We start from the raw sequence: 18,743 nt of genomic DNA on the forward strand, positions 1-18,743 counted from the left end.
GTGACCAGGCTAAGTTGGGAGGGCAAAACAGATCCTGGCTTCTTGGGCATGAAAGAAGGCTATACAAACTTGTTCTGTTCCGCCATCCTCGTCGTTATATTAGATGCGGCGTAGCCATCTTACACACACAGAGCGTTGGTCCTGACAGCTTTATGCCGGAGCAGCTGAATTATAAACGTGTGGCGATCTGCAATTACTTGGCTTAATCCACTAGCTAAACTAAAAACAATGTTCCGCACGAGCACGTAAACACGACGCTGGCCTCGTTCGAGGCCGTCGTGTTTTGCCATTATAGTGTTTCTACGTTACGTCAGAAGGAGAAAAAACGCTTTCAAGAGTGTTCGTATTTGCGCGATGCTTCAAAGTTCAGCTTTGAGGTCGAAAATCGGTTGTTTGCATACTGCCGCGATAGAGCCATGAGTTACGCTCATGCCAGCAGTGTGTTAGTGGTCGTCATACATGAGCGTGCGAGTGTTTGTGTGTATGAAAGGACTATGTTTTCACAACCCAGCGCCCCAGCGCCCAGTTCTGAGATTCGCTTTCGACTCCGCTAGCATATACGTGAATCTCGCGGGATCTACTATTCATAGAAGCCGTTATGGGTTTACGATCGGTTCGAGGTAAAATGTTTCATTTCCCATAACAAAATATTCATCTCCAAACACTTCTGTCAGCCTGAATGTCTTTGGCCGTCGAAACGACTAGAACGACAGTCAGTAACTGTTCTCTGCAGTGTTTCTACATAATTCGAATGCAGGCCACAATGCCAGCAGCCACATTTGGCCTGGAAACAGTGGCGAAGCCAGCTAAACAAATCTTCCTTCAGAATATTGATTTCTTCCTTTCTATTCCTGCTACTGCCTTTGGTACGGAACGCGCTGAAAACAAGTCGTCCGATAAAAACGCCTAATAGACATAAAGATCAAAACGACGGGAATCAACCGTTCAGTCAGCTAAAGCCAGTCAATTAGTTTTCTGTTTCTGTCACATCTTTAAGTTATCGATAAGTGTTTAGCAAGTGCTCTTTCAGCTGAACCCCTTTACACAGAACTGTTCGTAATCTACTGTAACACCGAACTGGCCACGAATTATTTAACGTATATACAATAACTTATAATCTACAAATAGTCTGATTTCGATTAAGAACGCGCTGTTCACGTATGAAATGTTCGCAGTAAATAAATTTTGTATATATTTGCGGAAACTAAGTAGCTTATTTAGGCAAACGGCTACTTATCCACTATTATGTAGCTGCTGTTAGTGCGTTCTACATAATTCCATTATTTTTTTTTTCGTTCACGAGCTCATTTTGTTGCTAAAGCTTACCCGTATCATATAGTTCTCTCGACTATTCTAGCGCTTAGTTCTCTTCTGACGGGGTCGCGACACGAAACTTGATTAATCTAACGCCTTAACGAACCGATGGAACAACACCTTTGTTTTCGGCCTGAATCGAAACAAACATTCACTCCTAATTATTAACATCTTTGTCATTTTACGCGAACAATTACACAAAAAAACAGAATTTCTTCAAAGCTTCTAGACTACTCGTACGTAGCCCTCAATTCATTCGGCATATAAGCACTTACTTAAACATAGAGATATAATAGAACGCATAGATCTATCCGTTTAATTTAACCTACTTTTTTACTCATTCTTACCGGTATGGTCAACAACGATGGCATGAAAATTATCTTTACCTTTATATAGGATTGTTAAATACGTGCGAGAAAAAAAATATGTATATGGCATGTTTTTATTTATAGGTTTAATATTTTCTGTCAGCATCATCGCAGCATGGGGTAGGTGTTGCACGATGTGCGCTGGTGCGTCTGGGCAGGGCCCTGCAGCGGTGCGCTCGGCGATGATTGAATATCTCAATTGGAAGAAAAAGCCTAATACTTCATCCATGTATCAGCTGACGTATTGACATCAGGCTGTAGAACTACACTTTGGCAATATCGACAATACTACAGTATGGTAAGCTGAATAGGGCGACTGCTGCACTCGAGGACAAAACAATCAGAAAGAGCGTCTCGCAAAGTGGCTGTGGTTATAAATTCAAAAGATTGCTAAAGAGCGGCAATACAGGGGCACTGAGGCGAGCTCCTTGAATGACATTATGTGCGTAAAGCTGATGACGGCTTCTGTATATCTTCACAGAAGCGTGCGGAAAAACGTGCGTGGTTAGAAAGCCATTATGTCAAGATGATACGAACATGTCAAATGTGGACTCATGTAAATTGTGCGATATAACAAAGAATCATTCCCCTAATCCATGTCTCAGTATTTTTAACTTGAACAAAACTTGCATCAGCTACTTAACCCTGTCCGAGAGCACTTCGTTGAATCAGTCAATCTTATTTTCTACAAACTAAAATTACACTATTGATAGAGAAATAAACACAGATGCGTTTTTAAATAATGTATGTAACTATTACAGGGACAATATCAATGGACGTCCTATAGTGTAAATATATGAATAGACTGGGACCCTTTTTTTAGCCCATAATTAGGAATATCTTAATGTTTTGTAGTTTGCAGAAATGAATTTGTGTATTAAGCAGCAGGGCAGGCTCAACCTCAGGGCCTCCACTTAATCACTGTAATCCTCAGAAATATATTAAAGAATAACTTCGAATGGTACTCCACGATACGCTAAGCTAGGTTTCCTCTAAGCCGCACCGCAAATCTTCTTCTAAATTTCTAGTAAAAAATTACAAACGATAGGAATTGGTGGCGAATCGCCAAAAGAGTAAGATCTGATTGACAGATTTCTGACATTACAGACACGGCATATGATGAGTGTGAAACAACGCTAGAATTTCATGCATAAACGGCTTACACAATGAAAACTACATAGCGAAATTACAGGTTTTACTGTAGACCTTTTCTTCCGATTCTCGCAGAGAAGCTTAGGCAAAACGATCCGAAACGGCCATTATAACTTCGGTCATCAGGAGCACGCGTCTAACAGTAGGTGAGTGATTCCTAGCTGAGGTTAAAGTAGATCGAATATTCAACACCTGTCATTATTATTAATGTTCCTGCACGGTATGGCTGGTCATGTCGCCCTTTTCAATGTCCTTCTTGCTGCTCTACTAATCGACAGATACACGGATAGTGATCATCGGTTTGTTGCCATGTGCGTTGTTTAAAATGTAAAAATGCCGAATTGCCTCATTTTGCGTTGCTATGACCAATCTCCTCTCTCTCTCTCCTCTCTCTCTCTCTCTCTCTCTCTCTCTCTATATATATATATATATATATATATATATAGCTCGCTTAATACGTTTCCTTTTTCCTTTGCCCCTCCTCGCTATTTCGTGTTGTTACTTTGATTTCTCAGGTGCCCATATACACCGAGCCTATATTAGAAGAGCGAAACGTGCGAGCAGGCATATAAGTACACGTCGTCCATGGCAGCACGAATATAAGCATAAGCAACATAAGTATCTCCGTTTTTATCATTTATGTTGCATGATTTGCACTCCACACAGATAGCCCAACTAGAGTGGAAATGCCACTGCAGCAGATAGCCAGCCACTTGTTCGTACGTAAGTGTCAATAGTCGGTAGCAGGCGACCTCTGCAAGCCAAAAGTGGTAGAAATAAAGAAGGAACCCATTTAAATGAAACGTGAGACTTGCAAAAACGGCCCTGTGATAGTGCAACAGGATGTTTTATGGACAGAGAGCAAGGACGATAGCTAAGAGCCTGGCTGCGCTAATTAATACAACTGTGAACGTACGTACGTACGTTTATATATGTGTATTAACTACGTCTGCATTGCAGCTTTTTTCCATCAATACTTGACAGAATAAAGTCTCCGGCAGAGTAAGCTTCGCGGGCAGTTGCCGGTAAACACTAGTGGGTATACTGTGGATCATACAGTGCCCTCACTCTGGGGCCCATATAACGTCTATAACTCGCACATTGGGATTTACTTCTGGCATACATTCAGACAGGCTCCCATAAGCATCTTGCTGAAGCATTTATACACAAGAGCACAATTAGCGACCCATCCAGTCTGCAGCCAGACAAAAATGGCTTAATTACATTGAGCCATACCAGCCTCTGCTATTCCGTTCGTTTCCCGACCATGCTTCCTCCGAGTGTTCAGTGGCGGTGTTCAGAAACTCCATGCCGTCCACAAGCTCCCAGACGCTACTGTTAAATGACGCTATAGAAGTGGCCGACTTTGGTGGAGTCTTTTTCCACCTGCTGGCGGTTCCGGTGATAGTCTGTAGGCACGAAGTTGATTACTGTTTTATAATTTGATTTCGAGAATTTAGGCCGCATACGGGAATCCCGCTGACAAACCTTCTGAAGCTAAACATAAAGTGTACACTAGAATCTTACTTGTCGCTCTTTCGATGCCTGCTGCCTTTTTTCCGGCTGCAACTTCAGATGTTTAACGTTGCACACCAACCTTCTGCCAGGAAGCCAAGGGACTGGCGAGGTGGGGCGATTAATCCCCAAGGAAAAATCTTCGCCGCAAGAGCTGGCTTTTATAGTCAGAATCGATGGCAGCTAAAGTCAACCCGCTTAGATCCAGATCTCGTAATTTGTTTTACCTGCATCTAATTGCTACGAATTATGTGTAAGCTTAAAAATAATATTGTAATCAGATTTCTAAGGCATGAGATGGAACTAATGTCCGGAAGTGTCACTTACAAAACCGCCGTGACGACGCGTTGTACGAAACGAGAACCGTTTTATGTACAGAAACGGTTTCAATTGGACTACAGAAGGGGACTAAAGCTAAAAAGTCGATTTTATTCAGCGAGCACCATGTCTTTGAGGCCCACATAATAAGCCTGAGGCTCATAGCGCGTACTCAGAGCTAATAATACTCCTATGTGAGAACAATTATATGACAACGTTGCATGATGTAAACGCCTTTGGCAAGCGTACGAGAGAGCAACTGATTGCGTCTGATTTTTTGCCCATCGATTTAAAAAAATTTATCTCATATACGTAGATCACGAGCGTCAGGTAATACATTGAACGACGCGGTCATAAACCAAAGCTAAAGTGGTGGTGTTTTTTGATATTGAGTTCCTTTTTTTGTGTCTGATGTCAAGTTTTTTTTGTGTACCGAGACAGCTGGGGTGAATATCATAATGGCAGTCTAATCTTATTCTTACATTGTCACATAGCGTCAAAAATTCCTCACTACCTATAGATTACTCGCATGTAGCTAGTGTCGCTGCACTACAGTAAAGTCCCTAATTAGAATCACCAGACGTTACAAATGCGCTCGCTGTTTGATATTTTCCTGTGATACCGGCCATTGAAACGATCGATCTGTCCGTATATCTGTCGGAACCCTATGATTTGCTCCTAGATCCACTCAATATTGCCGCTTGAATATTTCTTATGGAAGGAAATGGTTATGAAATGAAAAGGATATCTTCACTGTTATTACGTGACAACTCCCTGCCTTTTGAGATAGTCTAAGCATTTGGAGGATCTTTGGCAAACTTGGTCACTTCTATCTATGCCTGCTATGATGGCCTATTCGAAGTCGTTAACATTTCCTATACGAAAACGTGAACTGATAAGCTAGATCTTGTAATTTGCAAGGCCTGCACTAGATGATAATGGTAGACGGGAGATCCCTGCTAAATTTTTTGGTTCAAAAAGTTGTCGGCAAACTACCGAATTTCTCAGTACAAGTTCGAGCCTATATAAAGTAAAGCCAAACATTGAGCCGCTTGTTGTCTTCAAACAACAAAACTACAAGATCTGTATTAACTAATCTATCTGTTTCTTCTTAATTTGCTTATACACATGTATGTATATATATATATATATATATCTTTACCATTTAGATCAGTAATATGTGGTCGTCGGTCATATAATAATAACAGGCAGTAGACTAAAAAAACTACTAAGACTAAAACATTTTGTTTTAGTTAAATTTGGATCAGTAGAGTTTTTCGAATAGTCATTTCTTTAGCCATGTGCTAACCAGCTTCATGACCCTCACAATGTTATATTTATATCACCAAAAATTATCCAAAACTTTGCCTTTAGATATTCTACTCTATTTCCGATAACCTGATGACAAATCGAGACTCACACGATTCAACAGTGCACGAAATAGTAAATATAGTAGTATATGAAAAAAATTCAGACACTTTTATCGCTCAATATTAATATAGTTATTAACCATGTTTACTTCATGTTTCGGACAACGAAACAGTGAGGTTATGTTATTTCTTCTGTAGCGCGATCGATAGGACCCTATGAATTCGTCTTAGTTTAAGGGCATTTATAGACGGCAATCAAGACCTCCATCCCGGCGACAGTCACGGGTTGGAAGACCAGTTCGCTCCCACTATGGGGCAGTTGATAGGCTGGAGTGAAATATTCAGTTGAAATTAAGGTTTCCGCACTCTACGAACTAAATAGAAAACACCATATTTGTTATTCTTACGACAAAATGTTATTATATTTCGTATTTCCTGCCATTGTTTTCCATTTCCATCCATCCTTCCTTCGAATTATGTACGCCGTCTGACCAGTTTCTTTTCGAAGAAGCTTTTCGATCACGTTTTTAGTTGTTAATCCGTGTCGAAGAGAAGGCCACGAAGGTAATTGCCGAGTGTACGGTAAATGTGAAAGTTTGTTGACGCAAAGTTTGGAGAATGTTAAGGGTGCAACAAAAGTTCGAATTCAAAGTCGATGAGACTGGGTTTTACGAAGTTTACCGTGTGCATCCTTGTGTCGTCGTGGCCCATGGTAACATGGCTTCATTTGTAGGGTCTTTCTTTTATAGCCTAATGCAATTGGGTCAAAAAAGTATACGTCCCAGTGAATCAGGCTCTCGCGGCCCACAAAATTCAAAGCACAATCTTTTTTTAATGAAGATTTAGTTGAACTCTGGGCCTTGGCTTCTCTCCTGGCTCCACCAGTTCCGATTTCGAACTGACGTACAGATACCATTCCCTATCACCGGGATGATTCTGTGCAACAATTGCTCATTGCAGTCGTGTGACGCTTAGGCGTCACGGGCGAAATGTGCAGTGCAGCGCTAAGCCTTAATTCTTTGCTGGATTTAATGAGTTAATACACCCATACGCACACGCACCGAAGCTCGACTTTTCTGTATAAATCCAAATGACTTAAAATAGTCGATTGACTGCTGTCTATCTTTTCGGTCGATTTGCAAATTGTTTGTCGGCCGACTCCTTTCAAAATTGCCTTCAGAAAATCGCCACCAAATCCAGACGACTAACCGCAGCGGACGTCATACTTTAGGTTCTGGATATTGTGCTCAAATATGGCAAATTACTCTTGAATAGGCTTTTTAAATGGTAGCATCGTTATCGTACACAAGGCACATATCCCGAGCTGTTTTAGTCTCGATCAAATATGTAGCACAGAAGGTGTCGAAGACGCACACCTTGCTACCTGGAACATCCATCTTCAAGGAGATTTCTGGAATTGAAATTTTAGTCACAAGATAATACAGTACCTTTACAACGCGCCGATAGGGCTGTTTACCGGAAGCAAACAAAAGCGGAGGGCACTTTTTTTTTGGAAAAATACGGTGGGAACTTTTTTGTAATTTGCAAATGCGCAAAAACTACATTAATATCGACGCGTAGAAATTGCGTTCGCATAGAAACTACATCAACTGCCGTTTCAATTATCCTATTTCATGGTCGAAGGAGCCCAAAAAAATTAGGAAATGTTTTTGCTCTACTCTCAAAAAATCACATTTCGGTAAGATTAAACGTAGTCGAGCCAACTTTTGTCATTTACCCTTTTTTCATCATAGTCCAACCTAACGGATCATTTAACTACAATTGTGTCCCACATATAAACTAGTAGGACTCAGCATGTAGAGGAGATAACCGATTTCCCAGTGTTTTTTTTTTTGAATCTAAACAATCAGATCCTGTAAATTCCTCTGTTCAGCTTCGTGACATAAGCACTTAGCTGTACATGGAACCAACTACCTTTCAACTTTAACTTTCTTACGCATCTTCGGCTCACCTTGAGTGAAATATCCAGCCGCCAAAAGACCAGATTTCTTCAAACATACGAAACGAATGAAGTACGAATGGCAGCATTAGAGTAACTCAGCCGGTTGTGTCACCGAGCCGCAATTCAAAAAGTTATATGTATTATAAATTTTATCATGAAACGTTGAGAAATTCAATAAAAATAATCTTTATTAAGGTCGGGTAACATTGAGTTAAATGAAACTGAGCCTATTAGCTCGCCCTAGTAGAGCGATGCGTGTGTTAATAAAAATTACAACAAGTACCATTGCGGCCGGTTTGGCCTACCCTAGCCATTCAGCAAATAGACATAGCTACAGGAGGGGGTCTATTCACACATAGTCTTATGGTTATGTCGTTTTATAGCTAACAGCGCTTGCTAACGACTCTATCCAAGCGTAGATCTATTTAAACAGGATAATGTTGGTCTTAAGAAGTCAATACCAGAATCAATCGGATCGCTATGATATTTAAATTTACAACTGCCATAGTGAAGCGCGGTCACTTCTTACTTAGATATAACTACGATAAAAGCTGGACGTCAATTAACTATCGGCTTCACTTAACTCTCTACGCTTTATAAATAATTTAATTGATGGATTTAATTCTTCTTCTCATAGACCCTTTCTACTGAAGGGAAAGAAACAACTCATGATTTCAGTAATATATTCGGTTGTATTTCAAATCAGCTTAGTTGAAATCGTTTTCAGCGGTACAAAACGACTGTCTAACATGACGAAAAGCCCACCATAGTATGCTTTAATTATTGACCCGATGTGTGCGAGCTTACTTTGAGTGGACTGTGTGGGCGTTCGTAGGACCGCCATACAACTCTGATCTGCTATTTTCCAACGTCGACCATATCCTTTTTTAAGAGAAAGATGAAACTTGCTATAAGCAAGATGACCGTTTGAGTAGCACGAGTTATATACGATTTTAACCTTTATATAATTTGTTTTATTAAACTTAGGTTTAATTGTCATCTTTCACGACGCGACGAGCTTGTGTATTTCGTAATATCTGTACCTAACCTTTTCCAGTTTGTCACCTAATTAATTAATCAGTGTTCAAATCCGACTCGTTCTCGTCGTCGAGACGCATCTCTCAACAATAGTAATCCTTATTCTATGAGAGAAGTATCGTAATACAGGTTAGAGGATATCGTGTAAGAAGTTCACCGGCGTACTTATAACAGCAAAAGGTCATTTCCGTTTAAATTTACTTCAATAGATACGTACGAACGTCTGCGACGTATACTTACGCTAACTAACTATTAGAACGCGCTGTTTAATTCATTACGACGAAGATTGGCTCAGATTCATATCGGTCACATTTTCGAATCCTTAATTAATGAGCTCTTACGAAGCTGCCCCTTTCGCTTCGTCGTTTATTTTACCTTTAAATTACATTGTGACCAAGTTACGTTCTCCAGGGCGGAATTTGGACCAGTGACCACCATCACATAAATAATCGGCAACCTGATGTAGTTCCACTTGCGCTACGTATATAGCAATGATAATATGAAATACAATAGCCTCATTATCAAAGCACCATTTTGATAAGTGCAAGAATTACATCAGTATGTGTTTAAAGTTTGCCACAGCTAAAAATGCATTTCGTCATTGTCGCTATTCTTCGTTTAAGAAGACGTTGACGTTTTCCCTGTTACGGTCGCTAGTGCCGTTACGAGTACAGCTGTCGGGAAAACCTCCGGATTGCCTTCGTTCCCGCTCCCTCTGGCTTGCCCTGTATGTGGCTGCTTGCCTTCTCTTGTTTACGAAACATAAAGATGATACTATTCTAAAACTATAAGCATCGCTTTGCCCTGGCATGGCCCATTCGCTGGCCGTAACAGGATTTGCGGCGGATGTTCTTGGTTCGTATTGTTTACACTGCTGCTGCTGCTGCTGCTGGCTTCGGCTGTAGCGGGACCCCACAGAGAATACAGCCAAGGCGAGAAGAAGACAAAGACAGGCCAAACTGAAACCGTACTAGTTATGCGACGTCACCAGCTACTAGGACATTGTAGCTACAAAGCCGATAGCCAATGAGCTCATACTTACTGTGAGTATAGCTATGAGAGACTACTGTATGGGATGGGGTGAAACAGGAATGGAGGAATGGGTGGGAGAACACATGGGCACACACGCAGAACCTTCGCAATACAATCCGACGATAAGCATCACCACAAATGGCCACCGCCGCGGCACAAACACATGTAAACAAAAAGCCCACTACTTCTATGATAACAGAAAGGAAAAAATACCTTGGAAGAGCGACCAACGCAATTTAGCTATTGGGTACGCTACAGAGACGGCGGAAAGTAACCTAACAGCTTTTTACTGACTCCTGATTTAAAAACAAACCGCACAAGTGAAAAAAATGAAGAAAAATTGCAAAATTTCCGAATTTTGTGTCGTCCATATATCTTTATATGTGATAGATCATATTTTAGCGTGCATGATAAAGTATGTAGGTTATGGACACAGCACGTTCATCCAGGCGATGCGATGTAGTAAGCGAACTTTCATACAAAGATGGAAACGCATACGACTATAGTATAAGAAAGCGTATGAAGGGGCTGGTCAATTATCTAACAGAAAGATAAATAGACGGACAAAATTAGGAATAAGACTGGATCGTCGAGCCTTCTATGGCCTCCATACGATCCCGGTAGAAGTACAGGTCCGTCATTCATAAAAAGATCTTCTGTTCCACACCGAGGAAGTTGCGGTCCATCTTAAACCTACGTGCAAAATTTCACGAAGTTTCTGTTGCTTTTACAAGACGCCCGCAAAGGTACAGCATTGTTTGTGCTTGCGTTAAAAAAATTAAACTATCAAAAGCGCACTTATCTTAGAAGATTGTTAAAGCCGGTGCTGTCTTCTGCACCAGCAATTCATCGACCTCTAACGCCGTCACCTGACTATTTACATCATACAGGTCATTTCGGAATCTGTACGTGCATTTCATAAAACATTTGTATTAGAATGTTGTATTAAATGCTATATTAAGGTACTTCTGTGAAACACTGTTCCTTTTTTGTTCTTGTAAAATTGCAGTGCTCAAGACAAGAATGGTAAGATCCTTGTCAATTGAGCTAATCTAAGGGGTTTCTACGATTTCTGTTAATAGTACTTCAGCTGCTCGCCTTTTTTGGTGTATAGTCGTCCAATTTACGCCCTAAATCACCTTTACAGCAGATTAGACTGAACGGGAAAAAATAAACCGCGAGTAAGCTGGGACAGAATGGGGCTAGTCTGCGTCCATTGGAACACATTTCGGCTTCGAGCAGCAATGATGATAACAATACATATACACTGGATCATTAAATAGAAAAAAAAACCTACAAATAACTGGATGGGACCGCTTACGTAAGCAAAGGAAAAAAGACGAGCAGTTACGAATGTCGTCACGGAACGTTACGATCGTGGCACAGAAGGACAAAAATTATGACAATTCGTTGCTTATCGAAGCTGAGTCTCTACTGCTGTGACCAAGCCGGAGGGTTAGTCAAGGGGGATAAGGGGGTAAGAGGGAAGTAGTAAATACGGCAAAAGGAACACACAATGGAAAGAACCAACAGGAAGATCCAAGACGCGAAATGGCGGACTGTATAGGCCTCAACAATTTTTCGGTTAACATGAACGGGTAAGATCCTTTGGACTGCTATTAGTGTTACCACACGTCTATACTACTGAACAGACCTTCGCTAGCGGCAGCGCCAGTTGTAAGGCGAAGGAATGCCCGAGGCAGTAGAGACTCCTTCCAATAGTTGCCCTCCTTTCTACTATACCTTTTCTTCTACATCTAGGATCCACTTAGTGCGTGGTCCCGATGGTTTGATACGTTATTTGTCGTTGACAACCAAACCATTAGGTTCTCAACCCATTTATTACAAAAAACACAGAAAACCTGAACTGCAAAAAGTTTTATCATGGAAAACGGTGTAGGAAGTAAAAGATGAGTAAAACGCTGGCCGCAATAAATGGAAAACAAAAAAAGTAGCATCAACAGGCTTACTGTCTAGTTAACCTATAATGATAAATGTTCTATTTTGACTGACGAGTGGTTAATTTCGTCGCGTAGTACATGTTGTCGCAAGACGTAGACAAACGATCAATTTTTTTACGTGAGCAAAACATCGTTAGGCCACTGAACCATACTGGACATTTGTAGACCTAATAGAGGCAAAAGTACTTGTCTCATTTGCAGTAAATACATGTTAGATAGTGATGCTATATTTTTGGTGTATCAAACATTATGTGAGACGCAATTACGATCTACGAACGAAAACTGCACAATTTAAAATCCGAGGCATACCTTTATAGGCCCGACATGGATGACTTCTCATGAGAATTGTCTAATAATAATAATAATAATAATGAGTAGGATGCCCCTAAAGGGGTGAATACTTTAAATCAAGAATTTTTGCCCTCGAACGATTGCACATTACTACCTTTGTTCACTAACGATCTAGCTATAATAGGACTAACAGTCCACCGTATCGGTATATTTCGCGACTTCACCGCCGGCTCAATGAATGCGTTTTACTGAAAATATATTCGGTAAAACCGTAATAGAGGAATCTGGGACGGTCCGAAAGTGAGGTGTAGGGAGAAGCTTTCGCTGCGATTGCGCGTTGGTGGTCTAGGATTAATTCTGGGCGTAGACCTTCGCTTCCTGTTGACGAAAACCATTATTATACGCATATATACAATTAGCACACCTAACGCATAAGATATATATTTAAATAGCATCAATGTAGCGTGAAGAGAAAATCAGAACAGAAATGGCGCCCTTTAGAATTGCAGCCGTTCATCATTTTGCTTTCGAAAAGACATAACAGCCTGCTGATAGGCGGACCTTCTAAGTGTTTATGTTCAGGCTAGGAAATCTTTCCAGAAGGAAAATTTGTTTTTCCAATGTGAATAATGAAGTACTGTGATGTGAATCCATCTCAGAAAAACCTTCATATATATATATATATATAAAATATTGGTCGTGTTACTTCAATTTGATTACCTTTTTAAAACCTGCCCGTCTTAACTAAACAATTTCGCAATTAAACGGATAAAGCAAGTTTTCTTTGAATTCAGCCGTAGTTATTAACGGGCGCTACAGTCCTTTATCACTGTTCGGTGGTCATCATAATGGTTGCTTCGCACAACACTCAATGTTCTTTAAACCCACTTAATAACGACAGTTTCCTAACTAATTAATTGCTTGTTCTAGTCAATAAGAGCCATAAAAATCCAAGGGCACGTTTCAAACTAAGTGCGGACACGCGCTACTACCTCACTGGGTGGTCCGGTTCAACTTCTAGGACAGATACCCTTGGTATCAGGCACAAAAACGCAAGTGAAATTCCCTAAACTATATCCGGGTAGAATATTAATATGATAGGGTATCATACACTGAAAACGCTTCCTCCCAACTTAGTATTTATATTTAATATAGTTTAACAACGAAATCAAACACGTTATCTGGCAGGGATGGCTATCGAAAAGTACCAGCAACTGTCAAAAGTTAATCTACAATTATAAGACGTTGGAACGAAAGCAGTTGCAACCTTTATCGGTACAAAAATGTATGGTGTTTGGTAAATATCATAGGTTGTTTTTCGTAAAATGCGACTCCAAGTAGAATTCCTAGGTTTCTAATGGAACAAATGGCGACTGCCAACGTTTCAAAGACAACCGAATCTCCACGACTTTTTTATTATTATTATTATTATTGTTAGTATTTACTTATAAAAAAAAAGGCCCCAGCCTAAAAGTAGTAGAGCTATTCGCCATTACTGAGCGGCCTGCCGTAACCGGGTCCGACAGGAAGTCCACGCGCTGAGTTATTTTCCTCGTTTTCGCCAGTGGCTCATCGCACGAACGTTAAAACAGACGAACTACTAGGATTAGATAATTGTTAATATACCAGGATATGTGATTTCGCATAAAAGTTTACAGCGCTATCGTCAGGCTTGTACCAATGGCTCCCCCGTTGCGGAAGCCATTCGAATTACCTGTCGTTCAGTTGCAAATTGACCAACCTCGACGAATCGGAGGTGAACAATGATTTTCTCAATTAGCCCAGAAAAAAAATTACAAAAATTAACTCAAGCATTGCTTGGATTGTTTCAGTACGTGCTTTCGTTGGGGACTTGGGTCGAATTTGTAAGTGACCTTTTCTAGCTTGCAGAATCTCGGTTTTGTTAGGGAGCCACATCCAGGTAGACCAGCTAGCGTTCACTGCTAACCAAATACTCGCTGAATACATGGTCTCTCATTATGTGCAGCACTCTAGTATCTTGCCGGAGTATAGCTTCGTTCAGTTAAACTGGGCTATTAAAACGTGAGATAAACATGCAACGTAAACAAATATACCGACATTTTCAGTTGCTAACACATCCCCCGAAGAAGAATAAGAAACAATGACCTCCCGTTTACTTTCATGGTGGTAACAATGTCCCGGCCCACAATATACGCAACAGCGAAAAAAGAGATCCTGACTAGTACTTCTCATAGCGAAGCGCTAATTATGTCTATCGATACGACTCCGCGTGAACTGTACAATTATAAAACATTATGACAACGTTTGTTGACTGAAAAACGCCTTTGTACTCAACAAGGTAAGCAGCACCTTTTTCGACTCGTCTATTCTCTAATTCCTAATTCTAATAATATTCCTCTCTAATTCAACGAGTGCGCTTTGTTGTCCCGAACGGTCATACTGGACATTTTTCATTTTGTCGTTAAATAAAGATTATTATTTCAACTATAGCGTGAAATCTTTGATAGATAGTAAGGTCTGTGAGAGGCTACTGACAGCAATGGCAAGTCGTTGGAGAATACCAACCCGCCAAACCCTAACGACGCATTGGGATTCGCTTAAATAATCCACAAAAATAAGTAAGTGAGGTTTCGTAAAGAGAACGTGCAAAAAACTCTGCCCATGTAAAAACGTACAAAAAACACTACCGGAACGATCATACACGACTCACTAGGGTGGAAATAACATTTTAGTTTAGCACTTAACATGACTATATTTTCTAGTCCAATATAGCGGTAATCACACCAAATCATTTGGCATGTGAATGTGGCCACCCCACTCCACAGTTTGTTGGAGACGAGTGACCCCCTAAAGCCACAAAACTAGATCAGGATCCGCGATCTAGGAGCCCTATTTAGGGTTAGTAAATCACATACATCGTATAGAATAATGTTTTTTTTCCCTTATAAGATACTCTTACAAAAACGTATGATTCAATAGCAAACTGTGTACTTAGCAGTATAGCATCTCATTTATACCTACAGGAACTAATGGACCTTAATTCTGTCAGCACAACTTTGTCATACAACTATGTAATGTAGCGTCTATAGCTCCTTAACACTTAACAATATTAAAACATTGAGAGAATTTCTCAATTGTACGCTTATCTTCTTTTGAGATTTCGTAATGTTTCTTGCAGCTGGCCCTTAACCCATATACTCAGACTGAGCCTCCAAGCGTCCTTTCCCCCCCCCCCCCCCAATCAAAAACAAATAGTCCACTACGTCCACTTCAAACTATTCACTGAATTATATTTGTTATATAGCTTTATTTAGGTATTCAAAGGAACGCAATAAGGTTTCATGTCATGTCAAATAGGTCAAAACATATAGGATTATAACGAAGATTAACAACAGTCCTGGCTAAGAACTACGGAGATACGGCGTCGGACGCTCTGCTAAATCGAAAAAAATCATACTGATCAGCTCTCTGTTAGTTTGAAGAAAATTTACAAGCTGTACAGCAACAAATGTTTCAGAAATAGTATCAGCCATGTATTTCTATGCGATAATCGACGATTTTAATTATTTTCACAATTCTAAAAGCAGGAATTGTGACGGACAAGCTAGGGTAATTGGTTGTCAGTCGGCCATTATTATAATACCGTAATCATAACCTAACTAGCTATTTGGAGCCACTGGGCCAATACTACTCGCACTATTACCACACTTGGGTTTAATATGAATCAATTTCAAATATAAACTTTAAATCTCAGCCTCTATTTGAGGGAATGTTAACTTGCTACGGATGTTATCATCGTTATCATAACGAAAGGTACAAGGACGATGAAAAACAGAAAAAAAAGTTTTGCGTAAGAATACACAACGTTACAGGGAACTGCTAAACGGTAAATACAAGAACTATTGTTGTCCACTGGAATTGTATGCAGCTTAGGTTGGCCTAGGCTGCGATAAGGTTGATATCAACTAAAATCGGTTTAATCTTACCGCCTTGAAAGTTGAAAGAAAAACAAACAACCATAAAATTCAACAGCTGGAGAAGGACTCAACTTACTTGAAATATGAGACCAAACGATCAGCAGAAATATGCTGCTAACTTGTAAGATGGATGATAAATAAGTATATTTTTGATCAGGTTAATTTGTATTTTGCTTATTTGCATAAGCGTTTTGATTTACTGAAATTATATATCGTTACATCTCTCAAAATAGCATTGAAGAAAAAGGTTCTATTACAAGACCCAGAAAAGACACCGTTGCATTATTGAAGTGTTTATTGTTTTTAAATTTCGAATAATCTTTGTGATCGGTATATGGCCAACGCAATATCCATGTTTTAATCTGTTAGCGTATAGGCGAGACAGCTTCGAGTGGTATGTGATTTAATCGGTTACTCTATGATCTCTAAAATTTCGGTTTTAAAAAATAATAGTAAAAAAAAAACGACAATATCGCTCATTTTTATTACGTTTCTTACTATAAAAATCGAATTCCGTGTGCATGGATGGTTGAAGAAGGTCTGCGCAATAGTTTACAGTTGTATATCGTATGAATTTAGTTGGAAAAAATAGTCTGTTGACAAGTGAGCTAGACAGATGCCTGATCTTTTCCCTAAGTAAAAGCCATTTTTTCCTAACTGCAAATGAATGAATTTATGTTCCCGCCTGTTCCATACAGACTAACGGAAGCTTGTCTAACTATAGTCCTGTGTTTGCATTACCCCAGGTCGTAATGGAGAGCTATTAAGGATCAAGTTAATATAGTATAATAGTGAAATAAATAATCCAAGCAATAAGGATTAAGTTACTGAAAGGGTTTGTTCTTTGCGACGCCGAACAAGGAAAACTTATTCTGCAGAGTTTCAGAGGTGAGCCTTCTCTCAGGGTTAGCACAGTACCTACCGTGCTGTTACGATCTATATGGTAAATCCTAGATTATTAGGTAATATTTATAATATACAACGCATGGCTTGTGCAACTAGTGTTTACTTACACGGAGCATCTAAGCCATGCCATTACTAATGGAAAATCAGTCTTATGAAGTGCGTCGAACGTGGCTCAGTCAATCGGGTACATGTAATGAGCCAGTGAATCTTCAGCTGAACTATAACTGACTTCTTAACTGAAGCAACGCTTCCTCTCTCTAGGGAGATTACGGGGGATGACCCCGCTGCTGAGCTGCGCTGTCGTCTTCGACGCTGGATAAGTTCGAGTTGCGTCTGCATCGGCAACCGCTTGTTCCGCATAAAGCCTGTTCACCGGGTCGATCAGGGGGTACTGCGAGGTCTCTAGATGCACACCGAACGTACCAGCCACAGTTTACATACAGCATAAATTGTTCGAATAAAGTCGAAAATTCTTGAGCAATAGTGTTTGTTAGATTAAATATATATATGCTTCTAAGCCTTATCTTGGCACGATATGAGCACAATGTATGCTTGAACTATATAAAGCAAACGAACAACTGTAGGCTATTCTTTCGAATTGGGAATTTTGTAGGCTTTTTATTACACACACTTAGCTGGCAAGAAATAATTCTTCTCGTAGTCATATTTGTGACACATTGAATACTCAGGGGTGCGTGCTCTGGTTAATTTCACGTACTAAAACGTCAAAATAGGACTCACCTGACATACTAGCGTATTCGTATTAGCGCCTAAAGATAGTGGTATTAACAGAATAAATTTATAGTGTAGAGAAAACAACACTACACATATAGAAACACGTTAAGTTTCATATAATACATATATACACGTAAGATCGCTGTATATGCACACCAACGAAGTATTTCAACATGATGCTGCATATTATTCAACACGGTAGTTCTGTTATTTCTAGTTACCTTTAGAGACGAACCATTAGAATAGCTAGATGATTTTTTAGGATTCGTGCGAGTTCTGACATGGCTGAGAAATTATCGCTCGGCCGCTGCATAAATGTTTATTCTCATATCATTTAGTTGGAATGGGAAACAGCCGTGTCCCGCATAAGGCTCAAAGTAGCTATCTCAAAAAGTTATATTTAATATTGTAGTTTAGCCATTAGCCGCTGGTTTCAGTTGTTGCTTACAGGACACTCATGAGTACATGTAACTTTTACCGACCGACCGACCGACCGACCGACCGACCGACCGTCCGTTTTACCAGGGTTTTCTGTTGTCATCGTCCCCTCTCTAACTTTTTCGTTCGCACTTGTAGCATTTGTTATTCGTGTATAGTTTCCCAACGAAGCGATTGTTATTACATACAACGAAATAGCTGTTCTGTTCTATAAGCATGTATAAAGCCTCGTTGACAGCTCACTCCCCAGGTTCAGAAACAAAATAGAAAAATACACACACACACACACACACATATATATATATAACATATCGAAGTGAATGCCGTCACGCTCTCAGGGAGCAGTCAACGTATCTGCTCACACATTATTATATAGAGTTCAA

General features: G+C 40.0%; 1 long non-coding RNA gene across 2 annotated transcripts; it reads left to right on the plus strand.

The window, feature by feature from the left end:
* Positions 1–12: 12 nt before the first annotated feature.
* LOC111262973 (uncharacterized) lies at positions 13–17,813 on the plus strand. Of its 2 annotated transcripts, none has more exons than XR_002681960.2 (5): positions 13–620; positions 1,767–1,980; positions 2,910–2,980; positions 17,028–17,169; positions 17,449–17,813. It is a non-coding gene; the product is annotated as an uncharacterized LOC111262973 (long non-coding RNA). The 2 variants fall into 2 exon arrangements; XR_015312098.1 differs by having other exon boundaries at positions 17,143–17,169.
* Positions 17,814–18,743: the final 930 nt, after the last annotated feature.

The sequence above is a fragment of the Varroa jacobsoni genome, unplaced genomic scaffold, assembly GCF_002532875.2.
Source record: "Varroa jacobsoni isolate VJ856 unplaced genomic scaffold, vjacob_1.0 scaffold_718, whole genome shotgun sequence".
NCBI classification, from domain to species: Eukaryota; Metazoa; Arthropoda; class Arachnida; order Mesostigmata; family Varroidae; genus Varroa; species Varroa jacobsoni.